We start from the raw sequence: 15948 nt of genomic DNA, 5'->3' as shown, positions 1-15948 counted from the left end.
AATCAGCAGTCTAACAAAGGCCACCTTCTCGCCTTCTCTTCTTTAATCAACTGAAGGCTTAAAACCCACTCACAAGCACACCAGAGCCTGCATTTCCTCACCGGTGCTCTTCCGGGTGCCCAGGAAGCACTGAGGAGGTCTGTAACAAAAACGTTAACTTATTGGACAAGTTTTTGCTAAGTGAATGGAAACAGGGGAAAACAGAAATTAAAAACAATGCATCTGGCAAGGACAGAGGGATGGGAAAACTGAGCTGCTAATGCTGGTGTAGGGGGGACAAATGAGTGGCAGGGAGGGAGAAGTGATCCATATTCCCCTCTGCAAATCCACTCTCATTTGGGGTGCCAGCAGAAGTGTGCCCTGCAGGAAAGGGCCCTGCACCTCCTCTACATGTAACCACAAGCACATTGTTCTGAGGGGCACCCGCCTGCACCCTCTGCACTGGGGAGATGAGGCTAAATCTCTATTAAAACTGGCAAAATAAAGATTGGGTGTTAAAGACACTGACAGTTATTTCAATCTTTCCTTCCAACTGTATAATAAATATTGTCCTCACAGACAAGATTATTCATGGCTAAAATGTCTGGTTTGGGTTTGCTATGAGATTAAGTTAAATTTTCTAAACAAAATATGTTCACTTTTTCTTAACTTCATAAAATGGACCAAACTATGGGATTGTATAATGAGCCTTTAGTTCTACAAAGGAGGTGAAAAGCTAACTGAAGTTAAGCTTTCCTCTTCTCGGCAGGAAATCACATTACTTGACAGACACTTTCCTTAAAAACAACTCTTCCTCCTCTTTCTGAAACCTGAGTTGTGCACTAGCTTGTGCACACATCACACCTAGTTGTCTTGGGTAAAGAACACACACAAGTACCCTCAGTGGGAGACAGCTGGCATGTACAATGGCTCTGGAGTCTGAGGCCCATGTGAACCCTGGCTTTCCCCCTTACTGGCCATGGGCATTTATAACTACTTATTAACCTCCCAAATTTCACAAGCCCCACTCTTAAAGCAGGTGAGGAGTAAGAATCTCGAGAGACGACTATCACAAATATGCACGCAGAGAGCATTGCCTGGCACCCAGGAAACCCTGCACAGACAGTGCTTAAGTTAACACCATAGTCTCTCAGATCTGGAACAGGCCTTTGAAGACAGCTGGTGCAACTTTTCCTGTCAAATATGCGTAAAGTGATCTGCCCCCATCTATGCCACAGGGTCTTGTAATAGTAATGAAGCCACTAGAAGTCTTCAGGGTCCCTACTGGAAATGCAGGCCCTTCTGTTTTCCCCTTGTCACTAAGCAGAGTGATGCCTCCAGACCCCCAAGTCGATCTGTCTCGGAAGCTTTCTGATGCTGCTCCCTAAGGGCCAGGCTCTGGAGACTGTGCAGGAGGCAGGCTGGGATAAAGCCACTCTTACCTACGACTCAGACGTGCTTCCTTCCTTCTCTACCTCAAAAATGTAACTTTTTAAAAACACCATTTTATAGGAGGAATGGAAACAGATGGAAAAAACAAAAACAGATTATGAACAAAATTCTACAGGTAGGTATATCACAGTTTAACAATGAAACACATTTATTTTCTGTATTTAAGAAAAGATTCATATTTTACCTGTTTTGGGTTTTGGTTTTTTGTTGTTGTTTTGTTTTATTTTAAAAAATAAATTTTAAAAAGTTGAATAAGCTAACAAATTGAATGTGCCTTTTCACTGCTCAGTGAACACTAGTGTTTCCCCTTGCAGGCTATTTTAGCATCATTTATACACACATAATATAACTATCTAGCAACCCAGAAAACATTTCATTTAAATCAGTATAATCTAAGGCCAGCATTTGTTATGATGGTTAAGAGTTCAGTTGTCTCATACATGGGAGGGTTGTAACTTCCCTTAACAAGGTAAATGTGGTTGTGCGGACATTACATTGCAAAACCACTGGGACCTTTCAGCTCTTGCAATTATTACAGTTGGTATAATGCCACTCAGATAAGCTTATTTTTAATGATCATTTAAAATTAAAGACCCTTTAACTTTTCTGTACCATGTATATGCTTTTAAATAACTCCTTCCTCTTCTTGGGGACTATGTTAATATGAGATTTTTTTTTTTACACAGATTAATAAAAGTAGCAAGACTTACAGAATTAATCTCTTTATCCTTACACTTCAGTACTTAGTAATAAAATATTTAATTGAGGTAAATATATTTATGTTTTGGATTTGTACTCCAAAATGACTTTTCTAAGTTAAAAATAAGCAAATGAATGCAAATTGGGACAGTGGCAAATTTATTAACCTGTATTCTTATAAATATATGCAAAGGAGAAAAAAGTTTCTGCCTTCAAAGAAACTAACAAGCGGGCGGTGGAGAGCTACAGGAGGAGGCAGGGCAGCAAGCTATGGAGAGCGATGTGGGGAGCTACAGGAGGGCGGGGCAGTGGGCGGAGAGCTACTGGAGGGCAGCAGCGAGCTACTGGCGAGCTACTGGCACACGGATTCGTGTGCAGGGCTTCTAGTGAGATAATAATGTGAAAATTATAGTAAGCCCCAGATAATGTTTAGAGACATAATAAGATATAAACTCATACAGACAACAAATTAAAATATTAGACAACTGAAAACATAGAACCAACATGGGCTTTACTATGTCCAATTCATATCAATAGCCATTTTTTAAAAAATCAGAATTTTTCAAAATTCAAAACTAATTTGTTTTCTTTGAAAATGAATAAACTTTATCATGCTATTTTAAAATGTGGTTTCCATGTTTACATAAACATGTAAATAAATATAGATGGTGTAGCTTTAACCACATTATCAAAATGGTCACTTATATCCAACTGAAGGGGCTGCTTCAACTACTTGCAGGAATCGGAGGTGGGTGATGTACAGAAACTGACAGACTGTAGAGTTCCAAAATAATTTTTAAATTAATTATGTGATGTAATAACTAGCTCTCATATCTGCTGTTTATTAGTCATGGTATTTAAATGTCCCAGAACCACAATTACCCATATCTGTGTAGTCTTCCTCACCAATAATATGGCAGTAATGTCCTAATGAGAGTTGTTGCAGGGATCAAGGTGGTTAAATATAATGACCATTAAAAAGAAGCCAGGTGGGGGGAGGAAGACGGCTGCCGACGGGAAGGCAGACTGCAAGATAGTGTGTGAGTGAGAGAACGAGAGGAGAGTGTGTGGTTCACGGGGAGTGTATATGTGTGAGTTGAGGTACAGCTATACTCCAAGGGACTGTTGGGGATTGCCGGACCGGGTTCCCGTGACTGGGCAGCCTCCACTGCTGCTGACATCTCTCCTGGAGCAACTGGCTCTGACGTGGAGACCACATCATCTTGAAGGGGAGAGTGGCTGTTACCGGAAGCCTAAAAATCCCGGGAATCTACAACAACACCACCCAGGGAACAGCCTCGAACCCAGGAACACTGGACCTCAAGCAGCTCAAATACACGGACTCACAGGAGCTCTGCACCTTCTCATGGAAAGGTCAGATTTCGCCTGGGAAAAGGTGAGGTCTGCGATCCAGTAAAGAGAGAGAAACGCGCACAACGGGAGCTAGAGGTTCCGGGGAAGTCTGTGCCACACAAAATCCATGGCCGTTGGGGCTGGCGTGATCCGCGAATGTGGAAGGGGGTCCGCAGAGCTGCTAGCAGTAGGGAACTCTAAAAAGCAACCCATAGCTGAACTAGGTGCAAAAGGACAGCCTAAAAATGTTAACAGTGTGCCGGCTGCTTAGTGCCAGGGGGAAAAAGACTGCACAGACGTGCGCGCAGTGCCAGAGGGTAAAAGTCGCGAGTTCGCGCACTTACTCTGGCTTTTTTAAATTTCTCTTTAAATCCTTGCTTTTGATTACTGAGCCCAGTACATAAGATCACCCAATTGTGGACATTCTCACAGACTGCAGGGGAAAGTTGTTTTTCTGGAACCTGGGGATCAGAGCTGGGAGAAATGATCAGAGAACCAGCTCTGGGGCAGTCCATACCCCCAAACCAGTATTAAGTGCCACAGAGAAAACAAAATCTAAATACTGGCTAGAGAGGATTTATAGCCCCGGAGGTCAATCCAGAAACACTGCCACCCAGGGATTGAATCACAAATTGACTCTTGTGTAAACACAAATAAAGGAGTCTAACAAACAAAGAAATACAGCCTGCTGAAAAATCAGGACTGTGGTTTACAACACAGAGGAGCAGTAGAACACAGGGAACTTCAATACTGTTCTGACTAACTGACAGGAAAGAGGCGAACCAAACAGAACAGTAGAGGAAGTGAATGACCTCACGACTGCACATTTCTATTTTTTCATCTTTTACTTAAGAAAATAATTTTTTAAATCTTTTTTCCTCACTTAATTTTACCTTAATTATTATACTTCTATTTTTAATCAGCATTATTACTACTACTATTATACCTTTTCTTTGTTTTTAAAGTGTCATTTTATTTTCTCTTTATTTTATTTTATTTTGGGATTAGTGTTCTATATTTTATTTTAATTTTTTCTTTAGCATCATTTTACTCTATCTCAACTTTACATTTATGGCAACACTCTCGTCCTCACTTTTCCCCTTTGGTTGTCCTGTTTTTCTTGCCCTATTCCTGCTTTAGATTTTCCCTATTCCTTCTTTTAACCCCCTGTTAAAAATTCACCCTATTTATATATCTAATTCCTGATCCCCTGCTCTACATCCATACATACCTCCCTCTCCACTTTCTTCACTATCCAATTTTTTTTTTCTCTCTGCCCTTTTTAGTTTGTCTGTTTTTTATTGTTGTTATTGTTTTTCTGTTCTGTTTGGGTTTTTGTTCTAGGTTTTTTTTTGTTTTATTTTGTTTTGTCTTGCTTTATCTCTGTCCTATTGTTGTTTGCTTGCTAGTCAATTAGATTGGTTACGGTTGTGTTTATTGTTGAGATTGTTACTCTTTTGTTTTTGTTTTTTGCTTCTCTTTTCCCTCTCCTTACGTGTTAGTTGTTGTCTGTAGTTTGCATTCATCTCTGGGTGTCTGTTGTTTGCATTTTTGGGGATTAGTGGTTGTTCTATTGGAGTTTTCTCCCCATATAAAGAGTTACCCCCTTTTTTATTCTTTCTTTTCTCTCTTACTTTCTTTCCATTTCTCAATACCATTTTTGCACTCCTTTATTTTTTTCTTATCCCCTAATTCTCTTTTCTCTGGTGGCCACCTTTATTTGGGGTTATTAGTATCGTGAATACATTGGTGTTCAGTGCCTTGTGCGTTGTGCCTTGTTGTGTTGTATTTTGTGCCTTTAAATCAACTTAGTAGAGAGAGAACTACATAACCAGATAACTGGAGAAGAGAGATTATGGGGAGACAACAAAACAGCCCACATATGAGAGAAAAGAAGGCAACACAAGAAAGGAAGTAAATGAAATGGACGCAAGCAATATGTCAGAGAAAGAATATAGAGAAATGGTCATAAGGTCACTAAACATGGAATAAAAAGTCAACAATATGTGTAAGAAACAAGAGGAAATGAAGAAGCAAGAAGAAATGAAAAATGACATCACTGCTATAAAGAACTCAATAGAAAGGATGAAGAGTAGACTAAAAGAAGCAGAGGACCACATCAGTGAACTAGAAGACAAGGTAGAAAAAAATACCCAAGGAGAACAGGATCTAGTAAAAAAAAAAACAACTTAAAAAACAGGAGGAGAGCCTAAGGGAACTTTGGGACAAAATGAAACAAAATAACATCGGCATAATAGGGGGGCCAGAAGGAGAGGAAACTGAGCAAGGAATAGAAAACCTGTTTGAAGAAATAATGACAGAAAACTTTCCTGATATAGGGAAGACAAAACTCACACAAATTCAAGAAGTTCACAGAGTACCAAATAAAATGAACCCCAAAAGACCGATGCCAAGGCACATTATAATTAAATTGGCAAAAACAAAGACAAAGTAAGAATATTAAAAGCGGCTAGAGAGAGACAGAAAGTTACTGACAAAGGATACCCGACCAGACTAGCAACTGATTTCTCAACAGAAACACATCAGGCCAGAAGGAAATTGAATGAAATATACAAAGTCATACAAAGGAAGGGTCTGAATCCAAAAATACTGTACCCAGCAAGTCTATCAATCAAAATTGAGGGGGATAAAAAAAAATTTGAGGGGGAAATCAGGAGCTTCACAGACAAAAAAGGACTAAGGGAGTTTATTACCAGCAAACCAGCAATGCAAGAAATGCTAAACGGTCTTCTGTAAAAAGAAGAAATAGGAAGCGAAGAAGGAACACAGGCATAAAGAATAAAAATGGAGACAAAAAAGTACCTATCAATAATAACTTTAAATGTAAATGGATTAAATGCCCCAATTAAAACACATAGGGTAGCTGAGTGGATAAGAAAACATGAATCATGTATCTGCTGTCTACAAGAAACCAACCTCAGAAAAAAGGACTCACACACACTGATGGTGAAGGGATGGAAAAAGGTTTTTCAGGTGAATGGAAGTGAAAAAAAAGCTGGGGTAGCAATACTTATATCTGACAAATTAGATCTCAAAGTGAAGGACATAATAAGAGATAAGGAAGGCCACTTCACAATACTAAAGGGAGAAATCCAATAAGAAGAAATGATTCTGGTAAACATATATGCACCCAATACAGGAGCACCCAAATACATTAAAAAACTTCTGGAGGATATCAAAGGAGAGATTGACAGCAATACAATCATAGTACGAGACTTTTAATACCCCACTATCACCATTAGACAAATCTTCTAAACAAAAAATCAGCAAAGAAATATCAATCTGAAATGACTCACTAGATCAGATGGAATTAATTGATATATTCAGAACATTTCACCCCAAATCCACGGAATATACATTCTTTTCAAGTGCACATGGGTCATTTTCGAAGATGGACCATATATTGGGTCACAGGCAAAGTCTCTTCAAATTCAAGAAGATAGAAATCATATCAAGCATCTTCTTAGATCACAATGGCATAAAACTGGAAATCAACTCAAATAAAAACAATCAAAAGAATTCAAATACATAGAGACTAAATAGCATGCTGTTAAACAATGACAGGGTTGCCAGATATATCAAAGAAGAAATGAAAAGCATCATGGCAACAAATGACAATGAAAACGCAACAACACAAAATCTATGGGACACAATGAAAGCAGTTTTGAGAGGGAAGTTCATAGCTCTACCAGCCTACAGCAAAAAACAAGAAACAATGGTAATAAATTACCTCACCCTACAACTCAAAAAGTTAGAAAGAGAGCAACAAGAAAAGCCCAGTGTAAGCAGAAGGAAGGAAATAATAAAGATCAGAGCAGAGATAAATGAAAAAGAGACCAAAAAAAAAAATCAATACATAAGATCAACAAAACCAAGAGCTGGTTCTTTGAGAGGATAAACAAGATTGTTGAATCTCAAGCCAGGCTCACCAGGAAGCAAGGAGAGAGGACCCAAATAAACAAAATCAGAAAAGAAAGAGGTGAAATAACAACTGATCCCACAGAAATAAAAACTATTATGAAAAATACTATGAACAACTCTATTGCAACAAAATGGACAACCTAGATGTAATGGACATATTCCTAGAAAAATACAGGCTCTCAAAACTCAACCAAGAAGTAGCAAAAAACCTGAATAGGCCGATAAGTACTGAAGAAATTAAAACAGCGATCAAAAATCTTCCAGCAAACAAAAGCCCTGGTCCAGACGGCTTTACAGGGGAGTTCTACCAAGCATTCAAACAAGAACTAAAACCTATCCTCCTCAGACTATTCAAAAAAAATCAAGAGGAAGGCACACTCCCAAGCTCTTTCTATGAATCCAGCATTACCCTAATCCCAAAACCAGATAAAGACACCACGAAAAAAGAGAACTACATGCCAATATCCTTGATGAACATAGATGCTAAAATCCTCAACAAAATTCTAGCAAATTAGATTCAGCAATACATTAGAAAGATCATACACCATGACCAAGTGGGATTTATACCGGAGATGCAAGGATGGTACAATATCCACAAATCAATAAATCTGATACAACATAAAAAAAAAACTGAGAGACAAAAATCACATAATCATATCAATTGATGCAGAAAAAGCATTTGACAAAATCCAACACTCTTTCTTGATAAAAACTCTCAGCAATGTGGGAATAGAGGGGTCATACCTCAACATAATAAAAGCCCTATATGACAAACCTACAGCCAACATAATACTCAATGGGCAAAAACTAAACTCATTTCCCCTAAAAACAGGAACAAGACAAGGATGCCCACTTTCACCACTCCTGTTCAACATAGTATTAGAAGTGCTAGCAATAGTGATCATACTAGAAGAAGAAATAAAAGGCATCCAAATTGGAAAAGAAGAAGTAAAACTGTCCTTATTTGCAGATGACATGTTACTATACATAGAAAAGCCCAAAGACTCCATCAAGAAATTACTAAACCTAATAAATGAATTTGTCAATGTAGCAGGATTCAAAATTAATGCCAAGGAATCTATGGCCTTTTTATACACCAACTAGAGGCCTGGTGCATGAAATTCGTGCACGGAGGGGGGGTGTCCCTCAGCCCAGCCTGCACCCTCTCCAATCTGGGACCCCTCGAGGGATGTCCGACTGCCCGTTTAGGCCCAATCCCACTGGGCAGTCAGACATCCCTCTCACAATCCAGGACTGCTGGCTCCCAACTGCTCGCCTGCCTGCCTTCCTGATTGCTCCTAACCGCTTCTGCCTACCAGCCTGATCATCCCCTAACCACTCCGCTGCCAGCCTGTTTGATGCCTAACTGTTCCCCTGCCAGCCTGTTTGCCCCCAACTTCCCTCCTCTGCCGGTCTGGTCACCCCTAACTGCCCTCCCCTGCAGGGTTGATCGCCTCCAACTGCCCTCCCTTGCAGGCCTGGTGCCTCCCAACTGCCCTCCCTGCTGGCCATCTTGTGGTGGCCATCTTGTGTCCACATGGGGGCAGGATCTTTGACCACATGGGGGCAGCCATATTGTGTGTTGGTGTTATGGTCAATCTGCATATTACTCTTTTATTAGATAGGATAGAGGCCTGGTACATGGGTGGGGGCCAGCTGGGTTGCCCTGAAGGGTGTCCCGGATCAGGGTGGGGGTTCCCTTGGGGCATGGGGCGGCCTGAGTGAGGGGCCTGTGGTGGTTTGCAGGCCAGCCACGCCCCCTGGCGACCCAAGCGGAGGCCCTGGTATCTGGAATTTATTTTCCTTCTACAATTGAAACTTTGTAGCCTGGAGTGGAGCCAAGCCTCCTGCTTACTCCGTGCCCGGCAGCCATTTCTGTTGCGGTTAATTCACCTTCTATAATTGAAACTTTGTAGTTTGAGTGGAGGCTTAGTCCGGCAAGGGCAGGCGAAAAGCTTGGCTTCCTCCGTTGCCTGGAAAACCTTGCTCTCTGTGGCTGTAGCCATCTTGGTTGGGTTTATTTGCATACTCACTCTGATTGGCTGGTGGGCATGGCTGGTGGGTGTAGCGAAGGTATGGTCAATTTGCATACTACTCTTTTATTAGGTAGGAAGTGTCAGAGATGAAAGAAAATCAGTAAAATGTATATGAAAACCTTCCTCCTGTCAGAGTCAGGGGCGCACCACGGAATTCAGAGTTAAGTCCCTGCCCACCCACATGCGCCTGAAAATCGCACAAGACCTAGACCCGGCCGGGCCCCCCACCACTGGGCTAGATCCAGACCTGGCCAGTCTCACCCCTGTCAAGCCCCGCCTGGCAGGGGGCGTAGCCTCAGGTCCCCTGGCCTGGTGCCAAGACGGGGGGCCTGGCCTAAGGTCCCCCAGCCCAGACCAGGGCAAGGGGCGTGCCTTGAGGTTCCCCATCTAGCCTCACTGGGTGGGGGGCATGGCCTGAAGACCCCCATCAAGCCCTGCCAGGCAGGGGGGTGCAGCCTCAGGTCCCCCATCAAGCCCCCTTGCATGGGGGTGCATCCTCAGGACCCCGTCAAGCACCGCTGGGCGGGGGGTGTGGCCTGAGTTCCCCCGACCCAGCACTGGGAGTGCACCTTGAGGTCCCCTGTCAAGCCCCACTTGGTGGGGGGTGCAGCCTGAGGTCTCCTAGCCCAGCACCAGGACAGGAAGCACACCTTGAGGCCCCCCGTCAAGCCCCGCCAGTCAGGGGGCATGGCCTTAGGTCCTCTGTCAAGCTCCATGGGGGCGGGGGAGGGCGTAGCCTCGGGTCCCTGCTGATTGCTCAGTAAGGCTCCTTATGGGAACTTGGCCTCAGCTGTGGGTGCAGCCATCTTTGTGATGGAGTGATGGTCAATTAGTATATTCCATCTTTATTAGATAGGATAATGAAGTCACAGAAAGAAAAATGAAAAAAAAAAATCCCATTTACCATTGTACCAAAAAAAATAAGGTCCTTAGGAATAAACTTAACCAAGGACGTAAAAGACCTGTACTCGGATAACTACAGAATACTGATAAAAGAGATAGAGGAGGACATAAACAAATGGAAGAACATACCATGTTCATGGATTGGTAGAATCAACATCACTAAAATGTTCTTACTACCTAAAGCAATCGATAGATTCAATGCAATACCTATTAAAATACCAACGGCATATTTCAAAGATCTAGAACAAACTCTCCAAAAATTCATCTGGAACAAAAAAAGACCCTGAATAGCCACAGCTATCCTGATAAAGAAGAACAAAGGAGGGATCACAGTAGCAGACATCAAACTATATTACCAAGCCACAGTTCTCAAAACTGTCTGGTACTGGCACAAGGACAGACATATAGACCAATGGAAGAGAAAACAGGACCCAGAAATGGACCCAAGCCATTATAGTCAATTAATATTTGACAAAGTAGGCAAGAGCATAGAATGGAGTCAAAATAGCCTATTTAATAAATGGTGTTGGAAAATCTGGTCAGATACATGAAAAAAAAAAAGAAACTAGATCACCAACTTACACCATACACAAAAACAAACTCAAAATGGCTAAAGGAGTTGAACGTAAGACGGGAAACCATAAAAATCCTATAAGACTACTAGGTAGGCAGCAAAATTGCAGACATATGTCGTAGCATTATCTTTACAGACACAGATTCTAGGGCAAGAGAGACTAAGGAGAAAATAAACAAATGGGAACTACATCAAAATAAAAAGCTTATGCACAGCAAGAGAAACCAACAACAAAACAACAAGAAAGCCCACTGCATGGGAGAACATTTTTGCCAATGTTATCTCCGATAAGGGTTTAATCTCCAAAATTTACAGGGAACTCATACAACTTAACAAAAGGAAGATAAACAACCCAATCAAAAAATGGGCAAAGGACCTAAATAGACACTTTTCAAAAGAGTACATTCAGAAGGCCAAAGGGACACATGAAAACATGCTCAAAGTCACTGATCATACGAGAGATGCAAATCAAAACAACAATGAGGTACCACCTCACACCTGTCAGAATGGCTATCATCAACAAGTCCACAAATGACAAGTGCTGGAGAGGATGCAGAAAAAAGGAACCCTCCTTCACTGATGGTGGGAATGCAGACTGGTGCAGCCACTGTGGAAAAAGTATGGCGTTTCCTCAAAAATTTTAAAATGGAACTGCCATTTGACCCAGTAATACCACTTCTAGGAATATATCCCAAGAAACTAGAAACACCAATCAGAAAGGATATATGCACCCCTATGTTTATAACAGCACAATTTACAAAAGCTAAGATTTGGAAAGAGCCTAAATGCCCATCAGCAGATGAGTGGATTAGAAAACTATGGTACATCTACACAATGGAATACTATGCTGCTTTAAAAAAGAAGAAATTCTTACCATTTGCAGCAGCATGGATGGAACTGGAGAGCATTATGCTAAGTGAAATAAGCCAGGCAGTGAAATAAAAATACCACATGATCTCACTCATTTATGGATAATAAAGAACATTATAACCTAATGAACAAAAAGATAGATACACAGGCAGAGAAGCATCGAACAGACTGTCAAATTATAGTGGGAAGGCTGGGGAGTGTTGGGAGGGAGTGGGGTAAGAGATCAACCAAAGGATTTGTATGCATGCATATAAGCATTACCAATGGACAAGACTGGGGAGATGGGGTGCGGGCATGTGCCAGTGGGTAGGGGAGGCCAGAAGAAGGTCAATGAGGAAAAAAAAAAGGAGATATATGTACTACTATTTGTAATACTTTAAACAATAAAAAAAAATAAAAAAATAAAAAGAGGCCAGGTCTGTTAACTCTTCTTTCCTTGGAGAGAATTGGCAGGCAGCACTATTTCTTGTTTTATTAGAAGTGCTAATTCAGATCCAACCATTTTGTGCCTTCAATATGGCTCACCTTAAGCTCCTCTTTTCAAAATCACTTTAAAATATCCCTTATTCCAGATGAGCCTGCTTTCAGATCTATGATCCTGACCATCATCAAGATTGCCACCAGAATTGTGGGAACAATTGAATCAGCTGTGTCTGGTCAATATAAACAACAAGAAGCAAGTAGGTTAAAAAAATTTTCATTTTGCCTCTTCAAAATATACAGAAAGTTAAGAATTCCTCTTGTCTCCACTCCTCTCCTACAAAACCAAATCAAACAAAACAAAATAACAACAATTTAAAAATAATAATAATTAAAAAAAAAACAACACCAAAAAAAATCAGAAAAATGCCTTCCTTCCAGAAGCTGCTGACTTAGGTATATGGGGACTCAAGGTTGGGCACAGTCTGAATTCAAGGGCACCTTCAGATATCTCTGATATTATACACACACCACCTCTGTGGCACCATCAATGACACCAAGGACAGACCTGCCACAATGCCACAAGACAAGCTAGACAGCATAGAGGCCTTCCTAAGAAGCTACCTCTAGACATGGACAGTTATTTAACAAATCATATTACATCATAAACTTTCTATACATGTTCAGAGATGCTGTCCCATGTGTAAAGAAAACCTAGCTGAGAGTATAACAGAACCCAAATCTGAGAAGTCTAATATTCACTTTAAGAAGTATTTTTGGAAAAACTATGTCTTTTGAGATTCCAAAATGGTGGTGGAGTGAGTGGAAGCTACACTGACACTCTTCCAGGACAAACTGGAAATACAACTAAAATACAGAAAAGCTATCCTGAATAATCAACTGAAGACAAGCTGGAGAGAACCCTGATAACCAAGGACAGAAAGTGGAGACCACATAGAGACTGGTAAGAAGTGCGCAGGCTCAAAAGGGCTGGCCAGGCTCTACAGACAGCAGCTGAAGGGATATCTAAGCTGTGGGAGGTGTTCCCACTGAGAACTCTGGGGACTAAACCCCAAGTGGGACTTCCCAGACCAGAACTGAGAAACGTGCTCAGAAAACATCTGGCTGTGAAAAGCAGCAGGGTTTCTGTCTACCAGGGAGAGACAGCTGGAAATGTAGGCACCTTCTTAAAGGGCCAACATACAAAATTTTGTGTACAGCCACCCACCTTGGGCTCCGGCACAGTGAGGGCTGAGTGGACTGGAGCTGTGTGAACAGAAGCCAGGTTTGGGGGATTAAGGGTTGGAGCTTAGAGGGCAGCCACCACAGATTCCTGTGCTGAGACATTCCCTTACAATGCAGAGGACATCATCCTTAGGTAAACCTTTGCTCGCTATACTGGCACTTTTTTGCCTGGGGAAGGCAGTTGCCCCACCCTGCTGGAAGACGGCTCACCCTATCCTGTGGTTGACAGCCTGAAGGCTAATCAAAACTGAGTTTCAATGGTACTGCAGGCAGAGACGGGTCTCTGGAGACTTTGAGTCTTTGCCTGATCTAATCCAGGGTGTAGTGCTAGGAAAGGGAGACCCTGGAGCACATCTTCGTCCTTTACAAAGGCACTCAGCCCAAGCAGAGGGAGCAACAAGCTGTGGATTGCTGATAGCTCCAAACAGCGTACTCAGAGCCAGTCATGAATAGTGTCTGACATTGTCCTGCACTAGAGATTGGGAGTCATAGCAGATCTACATAATAAACAGACACAAATCCAAACAGGCAGCCAAAATGGGGTGACAAAAAAACCAAGTCCCAAATCAAAGAATGAGAGAATTTTCCAGAAGAAGAGCTAAATGAAGAGGAGATAAGAAATTAATCAGACGTAGAGTTCAGAATAATGGTGGCAAAGTAGTTCAACAGCATGTGAAAAGATATAATAAATATGAAAAATGATCTGGCAATAATACACACAGTGGCAGGAATATAGCAGCTTAGGGGAAGCTGAGAATCGGATCAGTGAATTAGAAGACAGGGCAGAAAATATCACATAATCAGAAAGCCAAAAAGAAAAAAACAATTAAAAAAACAGCAGGATAGCTAAAGGGAGCTGTGGGACAACATGAAATGTAACAATATTCTCATAATAGAGGTGTCAGAGGTGAAGAAAGTGACAAAGAAGTAGAGAATGTATTTGAAAAACTAATGGCAAAAAAAAAACCTTCCCTAATCTGGTGAAGGAAAAAGTCACACAAGTTCAGGAAGCACAGAGAGTCCCAAGCAAAAAGAACCCAAACAGGTCCACACCCAGACTCATAATTAAAATGCCAAAAATTAAAGACAAAGAGAGAATCTCAAAGGCAGCAAGAGAAAAGCAATTTGTTACCTACAAAGGAACTCCCATAAGTCTGTCAGCTGATTTATCATCAGAAACTACAGGCCAAAAAGGAATGGCATGAACTATTCAAGGTAATGAAAAGCAAGGACCTGAAACCAAGATTACAATATACAGAAAGGCTACCATTCAAAATAGATAGTAAAATAAACAGTTTACCAGACCAAAAAACAACAACAAAAAAGCCTAAAGGAGTTTATCACCATCAAACCAGCACTGCAAGAAATGCTAAAGGAACTGATATAATGAGTAGAAGAGAAAGAAACATAAGCTTAAAGAATTAAAAATGGCAATAAATAAGTACCTTTCAATAACAACCTTAAATGTAAAAGGATTAAATTCTCCAATCAAAAGACATGGGGTAGCTAAATGGATACAGAAATATGACCCAATTATATGCTATCTAAAAGAGACCCACTTCAGAATAAAAGACTCATACAGGATGAGAGTGAAGGGATAGAAAAAAAAGTTCCATGTAAATGGAAATGAAAAAAAAGTTGGTGCATCAATACTCATATCTGACAAAATAGACTTCAAACTGAAGGCTATCACAAGAGACAACAAAGGTCACTACATAATACTAAAGGGACCAATCCAAAATGATGATATAACCCTGGTAAACATATATGCACCCAATATAGAGCACCTAAATATATTTTAAAAAATACTTCTAGAAGACTTTAAGGAAGAGATCGACAACAATACAGTCATAGTAGGGGACTTTAACATCCTGCTGACTTCACTGGATAGACTTTCAAGACAAAAAAATCACCAAGGAAACAGTGACTCTAAATGACACATTGGATCAGATTGGATTTAATAGACATTTATAGGACATTTCACCCCATAGCTGCAAAATATACATTCTTCTCACATGAACATGGGTCATTCTCCCATGTTAGGACACAAAACAAGTCTCTACAAGTTCAAGACTGAAATCATATCAAGCATTTTTGCAAATCACAATAGAATGAAATTAGAAATCAACTACAATAAAAACACTCAAAAACATTCAAACAAATGGAGGCTAAATAGCATGTTATTAAACAACTAGAGGCCCAGTGCACGAAAATTCATGCACTTGGCGGGGGGGCGGGTTCCTCAGCCTGGCCTGCGCCATCTTGCAGTGTGGGAGCCCTCAGGGGATGTCCGACTAACGGCTCTGCGGGAGGCAACTGGGCGGGCTGATCAGGTGATGGTGTGGGCTGGCAAATGGCCGGCCCCGTCCCCTCCCCCCCCATCACCCCTCTGCCACCAAGAGTCACCACCGTCCCCCGATTGCTGTCCCCTCCCTCTGCCTGCTGGCACATGCCTTGGCTGACCTGGTGCTGCCT

The 15948-nt window shown here is 41.3% G+C and overlaps 1 protein-coding gene across 6 annotated transcripts in view; it reads right to left on the bottom strand.

Annotated features, from left to right (window-relative positions):
* Positions 1-15948, bottom strand: part of FGF9 (fibroblast growth factor 9) — a 215321-nt gene that overhangs the window by 4615 nt on the left and 194758 nt on the right. The window lies entirely within an intron of this gene.

This window comes from Cnephaeus nilssonii (genome assembly GCF_951640355.1).
Source record: "Cnephaeus nilssonii genome assembly, chromosome: 6".
In the NCBI taxonomy this organism is placed as follows: Eukaryota; Metazoa; Chordata; class Mammalia; order Chiroptera; family Vespertilionidae; genus Cnephaeus; species Cnephaeus nilssonii.
This window is presented reverse-complemented; position numbering and strand designations above follow the sequence as displayed.